Source organism: Homalodisca vitripennis, unplaced genomic scaffold (genome assembly GCF_021130785.1).
Source record: "Homalodisca vitripennis isolate AUS2020 unplaced genomic scaffold, UT_GWSS_2.1 ScUCBcl_8599;HRSCAF=16766, whole genome shotgun sequence".
In the NCBI taxonomy this organism is placed as follows: domain Eukaryota; kingdom Metazoa; phylum Arthropoda; class Insecta; order Hemiptera; family Cicadellidae; genus Homalodisca; species Homalodisca vitripennis.
In genome coordinates this window covers 1-19,650 of record NW_025784705.1, presented here as the reverse complement: position 1 = coordinate 19,650, position 19,650 = coordinate 1, and the positions used below count along the sequence as shown (strand labels likewise).

At 34.1% G+C, this 19,650-nt stretch overlaps 1 long non-coding RNA gene across 1 annotated transcript; it reads right to left on the bottom strand.

The window, feature by feature from the left end:
* Positions 1 to 315: 315 nt before the first annotated feature.
* Positions 316 to 8,999, bottom strand: LOC124374463. Its single transcript, XR_006923560.1, has 3 exons — positions 8,932 to 8,999; positions 1,833 to 2,000; positions 316 to 334 (listed from the first exon to the last, which is right to left on the bottom strand). It is a non-coding gene; the product is annotated as an uncharacterized LOC124374463 (long non-coding RNA).
* Between the last annotated feature and the right edge of the window lie 10,651 nt (positions 9,000 to 19,650).

Below are 19,650 nucleotides of genomic sequence, written 5' to 3'. Positions count from 1 at the left end.
GGCTTGCCCAGCTCTAGTCTGACTGTTAAAACTCCCTTAATGTCTACCACTATGTTTTCTACTAAATAATTGTGTTTCAATTTCTTCCTCCCAACAAGGCCCATGACAGATGACCCTACTTACCCTATCCCGTAATTGTGTTTTATTGTCTAAAAACAATTTCATCTGTACCACTCACCTCAGAAACTATAAATGATTGTTGAAATAGGATCCCTTGTATGATGGTAACTTCACTGTTATTGTACATGGACGTCATCTGATTCAGGGTCTTCGTATCAGGTGCAATACATGTGTTAGGTGGAGACAGCATGCACAAACATCTTCCAAGCCGACACTGGAAAAAATGTTTAATATTCATTTTATTTCCAAATACCAATGTGAAAACCTACCAGTTATTCACCATCTTTTTTCATGTGTCTTAACCAATCTTGGTAAGATAATCAAAGTGGAAAACAAATTACAAATAAAGGATGTTATTAGATTATCAAAAAGCTGATAGATTGTGATACAAGAAGCAAGTATTGAAATCAACCTGATTGTTTCAGTCTCAGGCGGGTCATGATACACGCTCCTCCCTCTGTCCACTTTATGAGCAGTATGTGCATTTAGTGGCTATTGCCAGGACAGTTATTTTAAAGGCTTCTGTTTTGTTATCACAAAGTATTTTGGTCCTTTTATATTCCTAATGAACAATTAGTTTATTTGTCTTGACTCTATTCATAATACATTTGTATGTATAGACATCAAATATGAGTATATTTTTACTCTGACTATGGCCTACACCTGCGAGGCCATAATATCTAAATATTAAACCTGTTTGACGGATGAGATCCAACTCGTCCATGATACCAGCCACGTAAGTATAAAAACTAGCCTGCTAGAGACCCAAATTAAACGATTGCATAAATAGGCTATCTTGTAGTGTCATAAAGAATTATAGTTATGTCCTAAACATTCTTTAGATTCTTTCTCATTTGATTAAATTTCACAGTACATAGTCCTTCAACCATTAGTTTATTACTGGGTTGAATGGCACACGTCTCACAGACCCCCACATGGAATTGCAAAATCCTTTCGAGGTGTAAACTTTTTTATAAAAACAGTAGAATGTCCGGTGAGGCACAAGGAGCCACAGCAGATTTCCAGGGTTATGGTATAATAATATTACATTTTATATTTATTAATAATATAATAAACTCTAGTTATGAAAGGTGACTATTTTTTCACACCATACACTGAATAGTGAAAAAACAACTTTTTACTATGCCATCCCTTAGTTGTCCTGTTGGCGAGTGCATACTTTCATATCACTGGACCAAATAAGGGGAAGGATGTAAACTACTAAAGTTTAAGGTGTAAACTGATTAATATTGGAGAGAACTACTTTTTTTTAGGAGTAAAGGTAAAACCAGTTCCCATGGGAAATGCAATATTTTCAAAGGAATATTTGAAAGTAAACAGGTTAACTATACGGCATTATCCTCTATATTATTTGACCTAAAAACATTTGTTCTTCTTTCATGCATATGATTTATCTAACAACATTTATTAATTTCTATCTTCTTTCTATTATGCCAGCATGCTTTTTACTTTCTGAGCTCCTGCATGTAAGGGGCCCTAAATAGAATCAGTTCTCCCTTACATTATTGTTTAACCATAAAATCTTAGGTGTAGAAACATAATATTACAAAATTATTCCAAACCAATTGTTTCAACATTATTTAAACTTTGAAAGCATAGATTACAATGTAAAAGTATGGTAGTTTCAGACCGTAAAAAAAGTTTGGAAACCATGTCTTTTACAAGGCATCTTTACCAACTACTTCACATACCTTTTGCTCGGAACACTAAAAGTTAAAGTATTTTCTAAATTCCTGGTTTGATCACCAACAGTCCAAGATGAAGTCAAGATAATGTCACTGATATCAGTACTTGAGGATATCTGCCATCTTCAATTACCAGGTACAGAAGGATGATTGTTATTGTTTCATGTCAAAAACCTACAACAGATTTTAAAATTCCCATTTAGGTAACCACAAAAGCGAAAACTTTATTGTAAAATACACAACGCATTAATTTATTGAATGAATTTATATATCAAGCAAATCTAAGTAATATTCATGATCTTCAATCAGGAGCATAACCATTACTCAAGGGGATTGTGTAAGGGATTAACCTCCTGCAAATTCTTTACATGTTTATAGATTAAATAATATTGAAGTTAATAATAGACAATACTTTTTATTTTCAAAATTCATGAAGAGCAGAGTTAGTGTCAATACATTACCTTACAACTGAAAGTTAAATCATTCATAGAAACTTTCTATTAGTCATTGATGGTGGTACTTAAACTCTTCATTCAGATTCAGTTGGCAAATTTCATACTTTTTCTCAAAAACTGTTCACACTACAACCTCTGGCGAGTGGTTTTATTTGATTTTTCAGGCGATTTTCCTTATAAATCCACCTTATTTGAGTTAAAAAGTTAAGAACAAACACATTTCAGAATCACTTAATTTCACCAGGTGAACTGAAAACAAAGCAGAATCTTTTGCCAGCTATTACTCACTAATAGAGCGTTTCCGGACCTACCTTTATATAACATTTTTTTTCCCTTATGTTTAGCTCTACAATCTCGTCTTAAAATATTTTACCATATTTCTGACTCACCCTGTATATTGGCTGTAGTTTGGGTTGTAATAACATCTAAGTTTTGACACACATATGGCTGATAAATGACATTAAACCCTTATCTGAAAAAACATATATTTTGAAGTGTGATAGAAGAGTTTTTATACCAAGAAAATTATCATGAAAATTTACGGTATACATTTTATGGCAATGCAATATAGTAAGGGAGATTTTGTATAAGTTACAGTGTGTGTCATTTTTAATTTCAACTGAATCATTATAAAACTAAATGGTTATTACAAAATCTTCCAAGATAATTTCTGAAATATTTGTTCATTTTAGATGTAATAAATTAGATTCAGTTTTAGAAAGAATGTTACAAAATTAGAACCTAAAATAGCATTACATATGTATTTTTGTCTTTTAATCTACCCTTTGTTGTGATAAATCTATGATCAATACTGATTAACAGTATACCATGTTTAAAGTGAGGTCAATGTCCATTATAAGATGTTAAACTGATTAGCTTGAACACAAATCATGTTTATATTCTAACTGTTGAAACAGTGTCTTTTAGATTTGAAAATAAAAAACTACATAATCTTTTTTCACCATGTTTTGTAAATATGATTATCATGCAAAACTTTTATCAGTATTATTTAATGTAGTATGTTACTGTGTTATTCTGCCATCAGCTTCAGTTTCAGGTGAGTATAATTCATATACAAGTTAACTTAAATCTGTGTCTTATTTTTTAAAAGTAGTATATAGAAAAAGAAATCTGAAGGAATAATAATATAATATAGTAGCTGTTACAGAAGATTACACATTCACTGCAACGTGAGACGTACCAACTGTAGGACAGCCAGGGATAGTAGTTAGGCTTCGTCAACAGCAGTCAATGTGTTAAACTATGATACATCTCCAGATACAGAATATGTTGATAACACTTTCAATGCGACATAAGACATGTACCAACTGTAGGGCAGCCAGGATAGTACTAGGTTCCATCCACAGCAGTTAATGTGTTAAAACTACGATACATCTCCAGATACAGAATATTATTGACAACGACTTTCACTGCGATACGAGACATGTACTAACTGTAGGACAAACGGGATAGTAGAAGCCTCTGTCTACAGCAGTCAATGTGTTTAAATAAGATACACCCTTCTAGATACTGAATACGTTGTTAACACTCTTCACTGTGCGACATGACATGTACCAACTGTAGGGCAGCCAGGATAGTACTAGGCTCCATCCACAGCAGTGTTTTTTTCAATAAAGAGTTTAGTTTTGTTTGGTAATGTTTGTTTTTGTTGAATTTTTGTGTTTGGAGAAATTTAGGGGTTAAAACACGGAAGTACAACAAAGCGATGCACCAGCTGAACGTGCGGCGAGACTCTGCACAATCACATTATCTACTAGACCGCTCGACTTTGCTCGATCTACTATACCTGTTTTATATTGACAAAATATTGTTCTACGCTAATCTAGTAATCAGTAGAAGCAAAATGTCAAATAACGATTCATGTCCCAGGGTGTGGTCGGTATAATCCCAAAGTACCGAAGGCTCTGTCTAGAGCAGTCAATGTGTTAAAATATGATACATCTCTCTAGATACAGAATATGTTGTTAACGACCTTCACTGCGATACGAGACACGTACCAACTGTAGGACAGCCGGAATAGTTGGTTTCATTTACGTTCACTGCTTTCATTACATTTAATAAATATACATCTGATAGGTCTGTAATAATCATTAAACTATTACTTTTTAGATATAAAAACTGCTGAATTGTACTACAATTTGAAATACACAATATAGTTCAGTTTTGAAAATTTGAATTTTTACTGTTCGGTAGTTTAGATGAATCCAAAATATCTGACGATTTGATTGTCATGGTGGTTACTTAATATACTGCAGCTAAACCTAAAAATTAAGATATTATACTAAATTGTTTGGTGGCTCAATACTGAATTGCAGCCATCCAGTATTTGTTCTTTTGTCTTCTATTACCTCTATTATTCCATAGTACATATATATATATATATACAGGGTGTAGTATTAATGATCTGTGAGAAACCACCTCAAGATAATATCTCTTTTCAATACATTGTAAATATAAATTTAGAAAACCTTCTGATACAATCCGTGGGATAGACGGAGATATTGGGGCATACTACTTTTTGGCGAACAATGTTTGTGTGTTATTATGGTCACACCAACGGGGGACGTCCTGCCGAGGGTATCGTGAATATTCTTAATGGAAGCCTATACCTTGTGATACATAATTTTAAAGGTAATAGCTTACTGAATTGAATGCCACAAACCGCATCTCAAAGGAATTATTCTATCAGAAAATAGAGCATTTTTAGTATTGAAAATTTACTGATGTTCAACAATGTAATTTTAACATGGTTCTTGCCACAAAATGTGTTACACTAATTTTTTTTGCATTTTTTAAATGTTCAATTAAAATAAAATAAACAATTTATTTTTAAGCTGGTTTCATTAGTACAAATTTACCAGTTTTTATTACAATGAATAAAACTTATGAGTCACTTTCTCTGATTACTTATGAATCTGTACTTGGTGTTTTCCCAGTCAGCAGGAAGGTTTAAAAGAGACAAAGGTCACTAGCCTATGAGAAACATTATTGTGTTATTAATCATCTGGTCTACAGGTTTCAGTTTGTTGAGCATGGAGCTTTCACTAGACAGGTCTAAGCTTGGGAATTACAAATGGACAAAGGTCATATCATTCCTGTCGAGTTAATCAGTGTCTCTGAAGCATTGCTGTCAACAAGTTATCTAATTACAGTAGTTCAGTTTTTATTTGGCATTTTAATGGAATTGTCTGAAAGAGAACGAATTACTCTGTTGATGATGCGAGGAATATGGCAGATCGTCAAAGATCTTATCGGGAAGTTTGTAATTTTTTTAATGACACTTTCCCAGAAAGGAATCCCATAAGTGTTTTCAACAATAATCAAAAAACTATTGAGCGTTTTGAAATTACAGGGAGTGTACGTAATCGGCCAAAGGTCCGTACAGGGGTTAGGATACAATCTGCAACAGATGAAGAACATGCACTAGATGTTTTGCAAACATTTATTGAAGACCCACATACATCGCTCAGAAAAGCCTGCACAGCAACATGATATTCACCCTATGTCTGTGAGTAAGATTTTGAAAATTAATAAATGCAAACCATTTAAAGTTCATTTAGTCCAACAGTTAAGTGAGGATGATTACGACAGAAGAGTTGAGTTTTGTGAACTTGTGATGCGCCAATTAAGTGATGACAATAGAGATTTTCGTGACCAACATACTATTGATGAGGCAACTTTTTTCCTAAATGGCAATGTTAACAGGCACAACTGCCGTTACTGGGCTAGTTGAAAACCCACATTGGATTACTGAGTCCCATTCACAGCAACCACAAAAACTGAACGTATGGTGTGGAATTTTAGGTAACAAAATTGTTGGACCCTTTTTCATCAATGGAAATTTAAATGCCGAACTTTACTACAATATGCTCCAAAATGAAATAATCCCAGCTATTCAAATTGCATCAGGAGAATACTTTGATAATATGTATGGTTTCAGCAGGATGGTGCTCCACCCCATTATGGAGACAGGTACACATGAGAGTATTTGGATTTAAGGTTTCCTCATAAATGGATTGGCCGAAGAGGAGAAATCGAATGGCCTCCAAGATCTCCGGATTTGTCACCAATCGATTATTTCCTATGGGGGTTATTTAAAATCCAATGTTTATAGAAGAAAGCCTCATAATTTGGAAGACCTAAGAAACAGGATTATAGAGGAGATTGCTTTGATAACTGAAGAAATGTTAGGCAACTCTGTCGAATCATTTTACACAAGATTGGCTCATTGTCAAACACGTAGAAGGAACACAGTTCGAACAATTGCTTTGACACCAAATGCAGGTAAAACGTTTGTTGTAAGAGACTTTATCTAACAGCATACATTATTTTTTATTTGTAATAAGAAATCAATAACATAAGTATTTCCATAATTGTACTGTAATACAAAATGGCAAATTTGTGCTAATAGAACCAGCTTAAAAATGAAATTTTTGTTTTATTTAATTGAACATTTAAAAAAATGCTAAAAAATTAGTGTAACACATTTTGTGGCAAGAACCATGTTAAAATTACATTGTTGAACATCAGTAAATTTTCAATACTAAAAATGCTCTATTTTCTGATAGAATAATTCCTTTGAGATGCGGTTTGTGGCATTCAATTCAGTAACGCTATTACCTTTAAAATTATGTATCACAAGGTATAGGCTTCCATTAAGAATATTCACGATACCCTCGGCAGGAGGAACGTCCCCCGTTGGTGTGACATAACAAAACATTGTTCTAAAAAGTAGATGCCCAATCTCTATCACGATTGTAAGAGGTTTCAAATTAATATTTAAATTATTAAAGGATATATTTGGGTGTTTCCAGACATAATATACACCCTGTATATATATATATATCTCAGGTAAATATTGCTATTAGTAATTTTAAGGACTGACACTATGATTGGATAGCCTTTCCTGGGGTAGGATACGATAAGTGGACCTAGTTTTTTTATATCGAAATTGCAAACTATATTATTAATCATAACCATCGATATAATCAATCGATAATGAATAATTATTTTGAACAATTAACTTTTTAATAATCTATATCAATAGCTGTAAACACTTTACAAATAATACTTGTAAATGTAATATTTCAATTTTATATAAGTAACATTTGATTATTATAAAATGGCAGTCAATTTTAGAAAAACTACACGACATTGCTTTGAAAGATGATGAGACATATTTTTTATGACTTCCAACATATTGGACTTGACCGAAAAAACCCATTATGTGAAATTTGTGCAAAAGAAACAACTGTAACTGTGAGAGGAGCAAATATGGTCGTCTTCAGTTTTTGGTTATAATGGGCCTAATTTGTCTGATCACTGTAAATATTAAACTTATATTTTATATTTAAAACATGATTGTTATTGAGGACTATAGATACTTTTATATTGATTGATTAGTCTAGGATTTGAGATTCGAATACTAGGTATCGATGATTACATTCTTCGATTTAAAAAATCGGGTCCGCTTATCGTACCCTACCCGCCTTCCTGAGATAGCTTAATCAAGTAGGCTACATCTGTCAAAAGTCAGACGTCAATGATTATTTAAATTATACCATATATATTATATATATATAGAGCCCATTAGGTAAATCTTAAGATCAGCGACTACCGCTCCGATCGCCGTAATTTTTTTTGCATACTAACACTAGAGTTAAACCGTAATTTTCACACCGAATACAAAATAGTCTGTAGCCGATTATCGCCCCGGTAAACCGTTAACTCCCCCCCGCAAAAAAAAATTTTGAAAAAAATAACATTAAAAAATACCTGACTGGATTTTTTTGGTGTTATTTAGTTGTTGTTAGGGGCAGTAGTTCCAGGTACTACTTTACTAGTATAAACTTGTTCCTTATCCTTGATCAGTGATAAACGCGCACCGCTTATTCTTTTGGCCTGTAATGAAACCCGCGTTAGTTCTGTCTGTAGTTTTTGGCTGTGGGTAAGCAGCCTATGGCAGTGAGTGCGACGTGTTTGATCTTGGCTTGGGACTTTTGCATAAGACTCCGATGTTAAATTTTTTGTTCTAATAGACGTCATGCAGCCGCAAAAGCGCTGCGCAGTGGGCAAGAGCATTCGCGTGGTTCTGAGTTTTTGAATAGGCAAGCTAGGAGTCTTTGGTTAGCGTGTGACCAAGAACCATCGCACGCCATGTTCAAATAACTTCAATAATTATTCCTTGTCCATGTGGGTTTGTTTGTTTAGTCTTGGCGGTTCAATCGAAGCCGTCCTATAGGTCACGTGATCGGCCCGGCCAATCGGAAACTTTCCTGTTTGTCACGTGACTACTGTCAACTCATCAAAACGACCATGGTCGGCCATTGTTAATTTTAGTTTGATAGTCAAAAATCTTGTTATTTATGTGTTTTGTATTGCCAACATTGTTACTGCCGAAAAACTGGTTTTTATATGTTAGCGATAATCGGACTATTTTTTTCGGTGAAATTACGTTAACCTGTGTTTAGTATGCAAAAAATTACGGCAATTGGAGCGGTAGTCGCTGATCTTAAGATTTACCGCCCATTATATATATATATATATATATATGCGTGTGTGTGTGTTTTATCATTTAATTTTTGGTAAATATCCAGTTTAGGGAGACCCACTAAAACAATATTACGTACCAGTAAGATTAAACGCTGGGGCGTCAAATCACGAATCTGACGTTACCAACGTATTCTGCTCACCTCCTGAACAAAAAATATATATAGTACTAGGGTGTGCAAATGACAAATAACATGATTTTTGGGGGTATATTGATAAGTGGTTAAGTTCCTAATGTTTTGTTTTAATGTTTCAGTTTTGTGTGCTGTGTCTGGATAATCTGTTTACTTGAATATTATCTGCGGCCGGGACTGATAGCAGCCTGATAACGTACCTGTTATCTGAGTTCTCCGGGGCATGGGTCAGTTCTACACAAGATATCGTGTTCAGTAGGTCGGATTGTAAGGCTATGAGTGGGTGGGTGGGTAGTCGATGCAGAGAGATGGAGCGCGTCGTGATCTGAGAGTTTCTTGCGTAGGTTTTGATTCACGGCTGGCGCGGTTTTTACAATGAGTGGAAATCAGAACCATCCACTAATTCATCAATACAAACTCCAATAGTGAATTGTGTGTTGTTTCCGGAGTGTTTATCGTCGGGTAACGAGTTGGTTTACGTTTTTAGGGTTGGTTAGGGCACATAAAGAGTTTTACAGTTTTACAACCGAAAACGAAAAATTATTCTCTTTTTTTTAAGGTTGGTTCTTGAACAGTGGAGAAAATTTAAAAAAATGAGGGTATGTGTTTTCGTCCGAGCGGTCGAAGTCGGTGTTTTAAAAAACCTGGAGTACCTTTGTCGTTATTTCGTTGTGGGATATTAGACCAACTTTTTTGATTGCTGCTGTTTAGCTATATCCTGCCAACCCACACACTAATGGTATTAAGGTGTGTTCTCTAGTTAATATCCATCTATTATATTTATGCAGTTTTTTCATGATTTATGTTAGTTTTTTTTAACTTTTAACTATAATTGCCTTGCATTACCATTTCCAATTTATATTTTTAGATCAGCCCCCCTTCTAGAATTATTATATTTTATTTACTGGATAGGTTACTATCTCGAGGGAGATGTATTTGTTTTCTATTGTATTGACTGCGCTGATGGCCCGGAGGCACACTCGTAATTAATTTTTTTCTCGAAATTAAGAAAACAAACATTATCTAATTTTTGGAATCAAAACTTGCTAACTAATTTCGTGTTATTATTTTTCATTTAACGTTTGCAAAGATGGCGGCGCAAGCACAACCAAATGATGTCATCACGAGGTTCAATCATTGGCCACAAAAGGTCACGTCGGACGCTAGAACCCGTGGATGTAAAACCAAAAAAAGTAGGAGATATTCACTGACAAAGCTTATTTAATTTTTCATTTTCTAGAAACTTCGTTTATTCTCTCATTTCCACCCCCATCAAACCTTATACTTTTTTGGTTTTTCTTATATGACGATTCCAATAAAGTTTTATTAACGCAAAAACTCGTATTTTTTCCTCCGCCCCGGTCTCCCCGTTAATATGATAATTTACCCAATATTAATAAACCACCTTTTAAATATTTATGGACTAGTTACAATACTGTCACTAATTACCACATAGAACTTTAAGTTAATTATTGGTACCGAGTAAGATTAAACGCCGGGGGCGGCAAATCACGAATTTGACGTTACCAACGTATTCTGTCTGCTTCCAGCCCTCCTGAACAAAAAATATATAATAGTACTAGCGGGGTGCCATAAATGACCAAAATAAACATGATTTTAGGGGGTATATTGATAATGTGGTAAAAGTTACTAATGTTTTAAAATGTTCATTTCAGCATTTGTGTGCTGTGTCTCGGATAATCCTGTTTACTTGAATATTTTCTGCGGCCACGGGACTGATAGCATGCCTGATAAGCCATAAACCTGATATCCTGAGTTTGTCCGGGGCATAGGTCCAGTTCTACACCAAGAAGATATCGTGTTCAGCTAAGGTTCTGGATTGAGTGAGTTGAGTTTACCAATGATGAAAAATCTAACCATCCACTAGTTCACAAACCCAACCCTAGTGAATTGTGTGTGTCGGAGTGTTTCGGTTAGGGCACGTTAAAGAGCTTACTGGTTTTAGACCGTGAAACGAAATTATCTCTTTTTTAATAGAACAGCATGGGGCATTTTTAAAAATGAGTGTATTTGTTCGTTCGGTGGCGGCTCGAGTGGATGTTTTTAAACCGGGAAGAACTGTGTCGTATTCGTTGTGATAGACCACTTTTTTGTTGCTGCTGGTTTTAGCTATATCCGCCAACCACACTAAATGGTAAGTGTTATACTACTGTTAATATCCATTCTATATATTTTGAGTTTTTTCCCATGATTTTATTTTAGTTTTTAAAACTTTACATAATTGACCCCGTAAATTTGCAAAAATATGACATTTCAAATTTTTATTATTTTTGATCAGCCCCTCTAAGAATTTTATATTTGACTGATTTTATTTTTAAAGGATACTATCTCGAGGGATTGTTTTTCTTTTATTGAACAATCACAGCGCGGGCAGCAACACGAAGGTGGCTTGGCCGAAGTAGCCCGCGCTGATGGCCGGAGGTCAGCTCGTAATTAATTTTTTTTTTTTTCCTCGAAATTAAGAACAAACATTATTAATTTTGAACAAAATTCTGCTCATTTTTCCTGTAATTTCTTCATTTACGTTTTGCAAAGATGGGGCGGCGCAACCGATGAACGTCATCCACGAGGAGGTTCAATACATTGGCGCACAAAAAGGGTTCACGTGACGCTAGACGTGGATTGTAGAAACATGGAGATATTACTGAGGAAAGTTATCTTAATTTGTTTATTTTTTCTAGAACTTTCGTTATTTCTCAGTTTCCAACCCCATCAAACCCTTTATACTTTTTTTTTCTAATATAGGACGATTCCAATAAGTTAATAAGAACGCAAAACCTCGATATTTTTTTTCCGCCCCGGCGGTCTTAATATGATAATTACCGTAATTATTAAAGACCTCTGAAAAAAATTAATTAATTAATCTGAACATGACACGCTAATCGACAATTTAAACATTCAATAAATTATGGTACCAGGAAAGAATCAGGTTCTAGAGTGGCCGATTAACATTAGATTAGGAAAAGCGAGGGAGTTTACACAGTTATTAATGAGTTTTGAAGAACAATGTTTAATTCAAAATATTGGGTGTCCTTCAATAATTAATAAATACTGGTGATTTTTATACATTTCAAAATTGGATCCTATGCATGCAAGTCTAGTGATTTTAGATATAAAGATTTTTAATCATATATGTGGCTAGATATTACTTCAGAGAAATTACCTACCTAGGCCTAACTATTCAAGTTGAAATCTTGGTATTTATACTATAACTAATACATAATCCCTTTTAGACTAGCCGTATACGGCATTAATTTAATTTCAAAACCAAAGGAAATTTTTCTCGTGTCAGAGGAATTTTTTCTTTATGATAACTAGCTAAGTTTAGAGGACATAAACAGTTCAATTAATGAGACACTTGAAACTCACTAAAAAACAACAAATGACAATTTGAGCGAAATAAAATTAAACAGTATAGCCTTAGCTGTTATACTGAGAAGTAAAAATCAGAAATCAACTGTCCACTGACCACTGTCAGTTTGCTATTAATTAGAGGAAATCCTCCCTGAAAAAATATCCACGGCCCTTCTATATAACGTTTACATAATAAAGTATAATCAATTACTATATGAAAAATTCAACTTCCTCGCTAGTGAACTAAATGTCTGGTCGAATATGGAAACAAGAAACGAAAGAACAAGAATAGAAAAACCGGTTTTCGACCCTCAACAAAATAGCGTAGCAGCTTTATTAAAACGAACCTCCTGACACCACTGCCTCATGAAACATTGCAAATGGCCTCTTTGCGACAAGCTCGGATAAATAACGATGATGATGCTGTTTTCCTGCGATGGCGCTAATGCTCATCCTGGTTAACCGACAGACAATGCATGGGAATAATCACATGAGCACTATTAATGATATTCTTCAAAGTTGCCCTCCAGTGAACCCTGACTTTGCCCCATCCTGCAACTTAGATGGAACCTGCAAGATATTTTGAGCCTGTCCCGGTTTGTAAGAGTGGACCTCTGGTTCCAAACCGGGGCAGGGTAGAAATAAAGAAACGTTATCAAAGTATCATCTCCTCTCTCTCGTCCCTCTCCCTCCCTTCTCTCTCGTCCTCTTCACCCCTCTCCTCTCACTCCCCTCTCCTCGTCTCACCCCCCCCCTCTCTCTTCTCTCAACCTCTCTCTCTGCTCCTCACCCTCTCTTCTCACTCTGTCTCTCTCTCCTCTTCTCTTCTCTCTCTTTTTTACCTGACACAGTTTCGTCTACTGGTACCATGGAAATTTCAAGGCGAAACCCTCAAGAGGTTTAAAAACCTGGTGTGAGGAGGAGAGGTGTGAGTGCCGTGAGGAGCATAGAGACCGTCAAAATCATGGTGCTCATGGAGTGTGAACTGTTTTGAGGAGGAAAGAAGAGAGGACCTCAGGCAGGTGATGACATCGAGAAGCATCTAGAATGGATGAAGAGGACAACTTTGACTTCGATGAAGTAGACTATTAAAGAGCTCAGAACCACGACAAGAAGGATTGGGATAAAAAGAGAGGAGAAACAGAAGTTTTGAAAGCTTGGAAGAGATAAATTAATATCCCCCGATGATTCTCATCGCACAGGGGCGGTGGAGATGAGGGGAGACGTGCTGTTTAGGCTTAAGACACAAAGTCAAGAGTGTCGAGAAGAGGATTAAGTGGGCCGAAGCCCGAAGATGAAGAAAGAGAAGAGGACCGAAGGCAAGAGGCCTGGCTGAAATAAGTCACAGGGACCTTGTGTCAGGAGTGGAGGTTGGGAACCGAGGGACTTCGGTCCCATGCACGTCTCTCGCTACTCTCTCTCCTCTCTCTCCTCCATCTACCTCTCTCTCTCCAGACCCACCAGTCTCTCGCCTTTACTACTCTCACTCCTCTCTCTCTCTTCTCTCTCCTCCTAGACATTTTTGACCAAGGAAGGGTGGTTTTTTAAAATGTAGTCCTATGAGTTTTTAAATTTTTTTTGAGTTCACACGCTTAATATAACTAAATGACGTATTTTGTATTAAAATACTGTAATAACAATAAAAAAATAAAAAAAAAATTATTATGAAACCGGGTTTCATAATCCCAATGTAATAATAACAAGTAGCATAGAGCAAATTCCATTGTTATTTAAAATACATTTTAATTTAATTGATGCCTATGGTTAATTTCTTATTTAAAATTTTAGATTTATATCAATACCTCCTCATTATTTGGATCTTTAATCTGAATTCATAACCCCAAAATTCAAAGTCCTAGATTAGCTATCTTTTCCAAGTTGCGTAATATTTGGAATATTAAGTATGGATCGACCAGAGTGGAAATAATGACATTCCCCTGCCACAATTTTGACAGTACTGGTTTTATATTATATAATAATATAGTAGTATTCTTATATCGTCATAATAAAAGCCTTATCGTCACTCACAAAAAGAGTAAGTTAAGTCAAAATCAAACAAAGTAATTAGTCTAGCGATTAAAAAAATAAATTGATTTGTTTTCATTTTGATTTATTCATATGATTGTTGGTTTGTAAAATCGAGAGATTATTTCAATTTGTTGATTGGGAATTTTTTTTTTTACATAAAAAAATACTTAGTGTTCAAACAGTAAATTAAAGTAGTAAATAAAGTAGTGTTTTGGACTTAGCATGAATGGAAGAACCAGTATAGGCTTGTATTTTCAAACAACCTATCTGACATTACCAAGGTCAACGTTCATTTTCAAATTTGCGATCGAGCTTGGGGAGGATAGGTGCAATTTTAATAGCCCGCTGTTAAATTTTCAGGGATTCTGTTAATAAAATAGGCCAAATACACCGATTGTTTATGGTTCGTCACGGAGAAAGCGAGAGTGGAATCAGAAAAATGTATGTTTTGTGTGATGGTTTTGAAACGCAAATTTTAAGCCCCGAAAAGGTATGTATTGGAAGTGAGAATAAGTAGAATTTGAAGAGGAAAGCAGGAAGCAGGAGGCGGGACAAAGGAAAGGAGAAGGAGGGCAGACTAGGAACCTAAACCTCTATAATTTTGTTTAAAATTGTATATTTTATTTGTTTGTGTATACATATTATTTTGTTTTTATATTTATTGTGTTTAGAGTTTTTGTTTTAAAACATTTAGGAAAGTTTCTGATGTTAATTATAGTACTTTTAAACTTGTTTCATCACTCTTCTAACTAAAAATCGAGCTTAGTTACCAATCTTTCTCAAGTTATGATTACTTATTAGTATTTTGAAAGTAAATGGCTAGGCCTTTTAATCTCTAGGAAGAGGGCCTCTAAAAATGTACAGAAAATGTCAGTGGCAACAAATCTAAAGAGTTTCCTTATCATAAAACACTGTTATTCTTTGGAATGAATGCGGGGTAGAGTAACAAATAAGGGGATTCTGGTTTTTATATAAGATTAATCATAGATACGAATAATATTCGGATAATGCATATCATAGATCAGAAATCCTTTGTCATTGACATTTTACAAAAAGTAATGGACTAGTCGTTAATTTGCCTTAAATAATAAACTTAAGGAAATAGTGCAGCATCAAAAATCTGGTAATATTATACAAATGGATTAATTCAATAGCAAGCATTTCCTTTAAGTGCTATCTTAAAATTCATGAGGGTGTTCAGAGGTTTTTTAAATTTTTCAAGGTAATGCATTGTTTTATTTGAATCCCTTGATCAATCACCAAAGCTTAGTCTTGAGTACCCACTGAAAACATGCATCTTTTTGTGCTATATTATGGGGGCTATTTCTTTGTAATATAGTTATGTATGTGCACTAACTTTAGTTGTCACTTTTGCAAGTTCTCCTTTACGGTGTGTAAGGCAGATTGAGAACAAACATACATAGAACCGATAGAGTAAGGAGGATACCTAGATTAAAAACAAATAGAATGGATTTGCAGTGACGCACTGCCAGTCTGTCAACTCACAGATAAGGTGGACAGCTTTCTTTTGTAAACACAAATAATTTTGTGAAGCGATAAGAACAATAATGCCCCAAAAGTTGAAGTTCCATTAGGACCAAGTAGGCATTATGTTAACATAACGCATAGTAGGTTGCAAAGGAAACACATTCCCTCTCAATGATCTACTCATATAATAGACCCTTTAGTATTTTTGACGGCCAGATTAGTCAATGTGAGAGTGCCATTTGAGGTTGGACTGAAGATGGAAAGCCCAAGAAATTTTAAGGATGGCCAATCTCCTCTGAACCAGAACGAAGGCAAAGTTGTTATGTCCTGAACCTTCTTTCCTCCCATTAAGCTCAGCTTATTAACATTTACACCAGTCCATGTTATTACATCTGATTTAGAGGTAACAATATCTTTCAGCTGTCCTGAGGACCAATAACCCTGAACGCCACTGCCAGAATCATCTGTAAACATAAAACACTACCAATTGTTGCTAACCATGATTATTACTTGGGAAGGAATCATTTATGTAAATTATGAACAAAGGTCAGACCAAGTAATAGACCCTGGTTCTGTGGTACGCCTTGTACAATCTGCAAAGAATTTAGAAATATAGCCATTTAAAATATACAGACTGGGCCATTCTATTTTCCACAAGTAAGATGCTAAAAAAAAAGAAATGGCAAACACTGTCAATGAGTTAAAAATTACACGCTTATCTTAGCCAACCACATCATGTGTTACAGTTGTCGAGAGGCGCCTTGTGACAGCAGTTTTGTATAATTTAGAGCTTGAGTCGCTGGCAACAGTGCGCTCGCTTAGGCCTAAAAACCATGCCCTGGACATTCTGATAAAAAGATTATTTCCTTCTAGGAAGATTTAATCTTCTGACTAATAGTATGAGACGTTTCCAATATCCCTTCGACACTGAGAGGGACACATTGGATATGGGTCTAATAGATTGAACATAAATCTTTCTGACTGACTTTTCTTATGTATTGGTATCACTTTAGTTTTGTTTAAGTATTCTCCTCTGCACTCCCCTCTCTTCAGGATAAGAGTCCCTTTGTGTGATGAATACGTTAAAATAAGTATGCTAAGATCTCACTTATGTGCTTAGAAGGCTATTTTTTAAGTGTTATAAGCATTTAATTCCTATAAAGTATGTAGACAAGCAGCCTATTATTTCTGTAGTTCTATGTTATTGGCTAAGAAAAACTTCTTCAAGACTATACAATCGATATCAAAGCTATCTAGTAGTCTTCTATAAACAATCATCATGGTTTTGAAATTAAAACTATAAAAAAATTTAGTATAACAGTGATAAATATCACAAATTAATAAATTGAACTATTAACAATCAAATAACTAGGAAAACAATGAAATAGAAAAAAACTCTTAAATTATATAATAATTCTCAGAAATTATAAAATTATAAGGTAATAAAAATGTGTACATAGAAAAATAAATGATAACATACTGTACATGTAGGTTAGAATAGGAAATTTGTGGAAACTATTCTATACTGTTTTTCCTCCAAGGTAGCAATGCTTTAATTAACCACTTTGGAAGAAATGGTTTTTGAATTGAACACGATCCTCTTCCAGAAAAAACCGTTAACTTCTCTTTCTGTACATTGATATTGATGAATATTATTCCTGATAACGCTGATATAGATAATTTAAGTTATTATATTTTTTAAATAACTTTGACACCATGTACAGCCTCTGATGATTAATGTCAATAAGGGAAAGAATAAAGAATTTTGTACTATTGTTTTAATTTAATCCATGATTGAATAAAACATTCATTGTGTTTTATCATTTCTCAAGATAATTCTAATATTTCTAACATTAAACTGTAATAAACCCTTAATCTCATTTTAATTCAATAACATAAATATAACTTTGATAGAGATATCAATGTATATCTAATTACTATTTGTTGAAAGCAATTTAAATAGTTATAGTGGAAAACTCCTATTTGATGCATTATAAAAATGTGTACAATGAGAGTGATATTATTGACATTGCAATCATTTGTGGAGGCAAATGATATTATTTATTATGGATCCATGTATTTATGGTCATAGGTTGTAGATTTTATTAAACACTAAATAAAAATTTCCTCATCTGGCCATATCACAGATTGTTATTTTACATAAATTGTATCTATTCATACCCAAGACTTTGGAAAATGGTTATGTTACATATTTTATAAAGTATCACAAAAATAAATAAAAACCTTTTTAAAAATTAATTATGATAATTTATTCTTATTACTATCTTTTATTTTGGTATTTCATTCTGATTAAGAACATCTACAATTTTGCAACATATATTCATTCAACACTATATTAGGACATCTTACTTATAAAAAAATCTAAATTTTTTCATTAATTCAATGGTGCCAAACCAACTATCTTTTTGTTCTGTAGCTTAGTTATCCTATAGGTATCCATTGTTATGTGCATAAAGTTTTGTTCTTTCTAAAACTGTAAAATGTGAAATTGAACACAAGATGGGCTAAACCTGCCATTTGTATTTTTCCCTAAAACTATGTGAACATTGACACATAGATGGCTAACCTGCATTTGTATTTTTTCCACAATAATTGTATTTCATAAACTATGGACCCCACACCTCCACCCAAATATTTTTTTTCTACAAAGTTGCATGTTATCAACCAAAAAAAAACCTAAATATATTTTACTGATCTATTCCATATACCTTACTGTATTGTTTTTAATCATAATAATATAAAAATGAAACTGTACGTAGTGTTCCATAAACAGCATCACACTCCACAAAACGGCTGGAACGGATTCGCCCTAATTTTTTTGTTTTATTTGTTCGTCTTGATCTAGTAGAAGGTTATAGGATATCTTATTTATCCCATTTCCCTCCCAGAGTTCAGGGATTCCCGCCCCCACTGAGTTTAACAGGAAATAATACCCGTAAGAAATGCATTGCAAGCAAACATATGTTTATTAAGTGAAAGAGTCTTTTCAAATTTTTTAATCAGCTGTTTCTTTGTAAACCCCTATATAATGCGACAAAAAATACATGTTACTTATATAATTTTGAAATTACTATTTTTAAAATTTCTTATACACTTATAGTAATATATATAAAATGAATGTTTGTGTGTTTTGGTCTCCTTTGTATATACTTTGCAGAAACTATTGGACCGATCACTATGGATAAATTTGTATTTTTCTATGTAGAAGGTTTACTACTGCAGGATGCCCATTGATGTAACCTCACCACCAGGCTTGTACTGCCAAGATTATAACAGTTATCCACAAGCGCCTAGCACATTATGAAACTGCAATTACGGAACCACAGTTACGTTTATTAAATAGCCAAACACTATTTGACAGGCAAAGAAATATAACGGGCAAAGCTTTTAAGGAAGACGCGTAGGCGAAGCCGCGGGAAACAGCTAGTTACTCATATTACAGATATTCAAGTTTTTGCAGTGGGCCTTTACCTTAAGTTATCACAATTAAAGTTGGCTTTTACTCTTAGCCAATCCCTGGCTTAGTTTTGTAATGATTTCAATTTGAAAAACTTACGTTTTGAAACTTTTCACCAAATAAGTGTCTTTTGTTTTTGGGATACTTTTAAGTGATTAAAATTATTTCAAATTTATTTATTGACATAACCTTCAAGAAACACAATAATGTCAATTTAAAATACATGGTAGAAGTTATATGCAAAGTAGGGTTGCCATAAATTCTTAAAAACCAGCAACAACAGGATGGTGAAAACC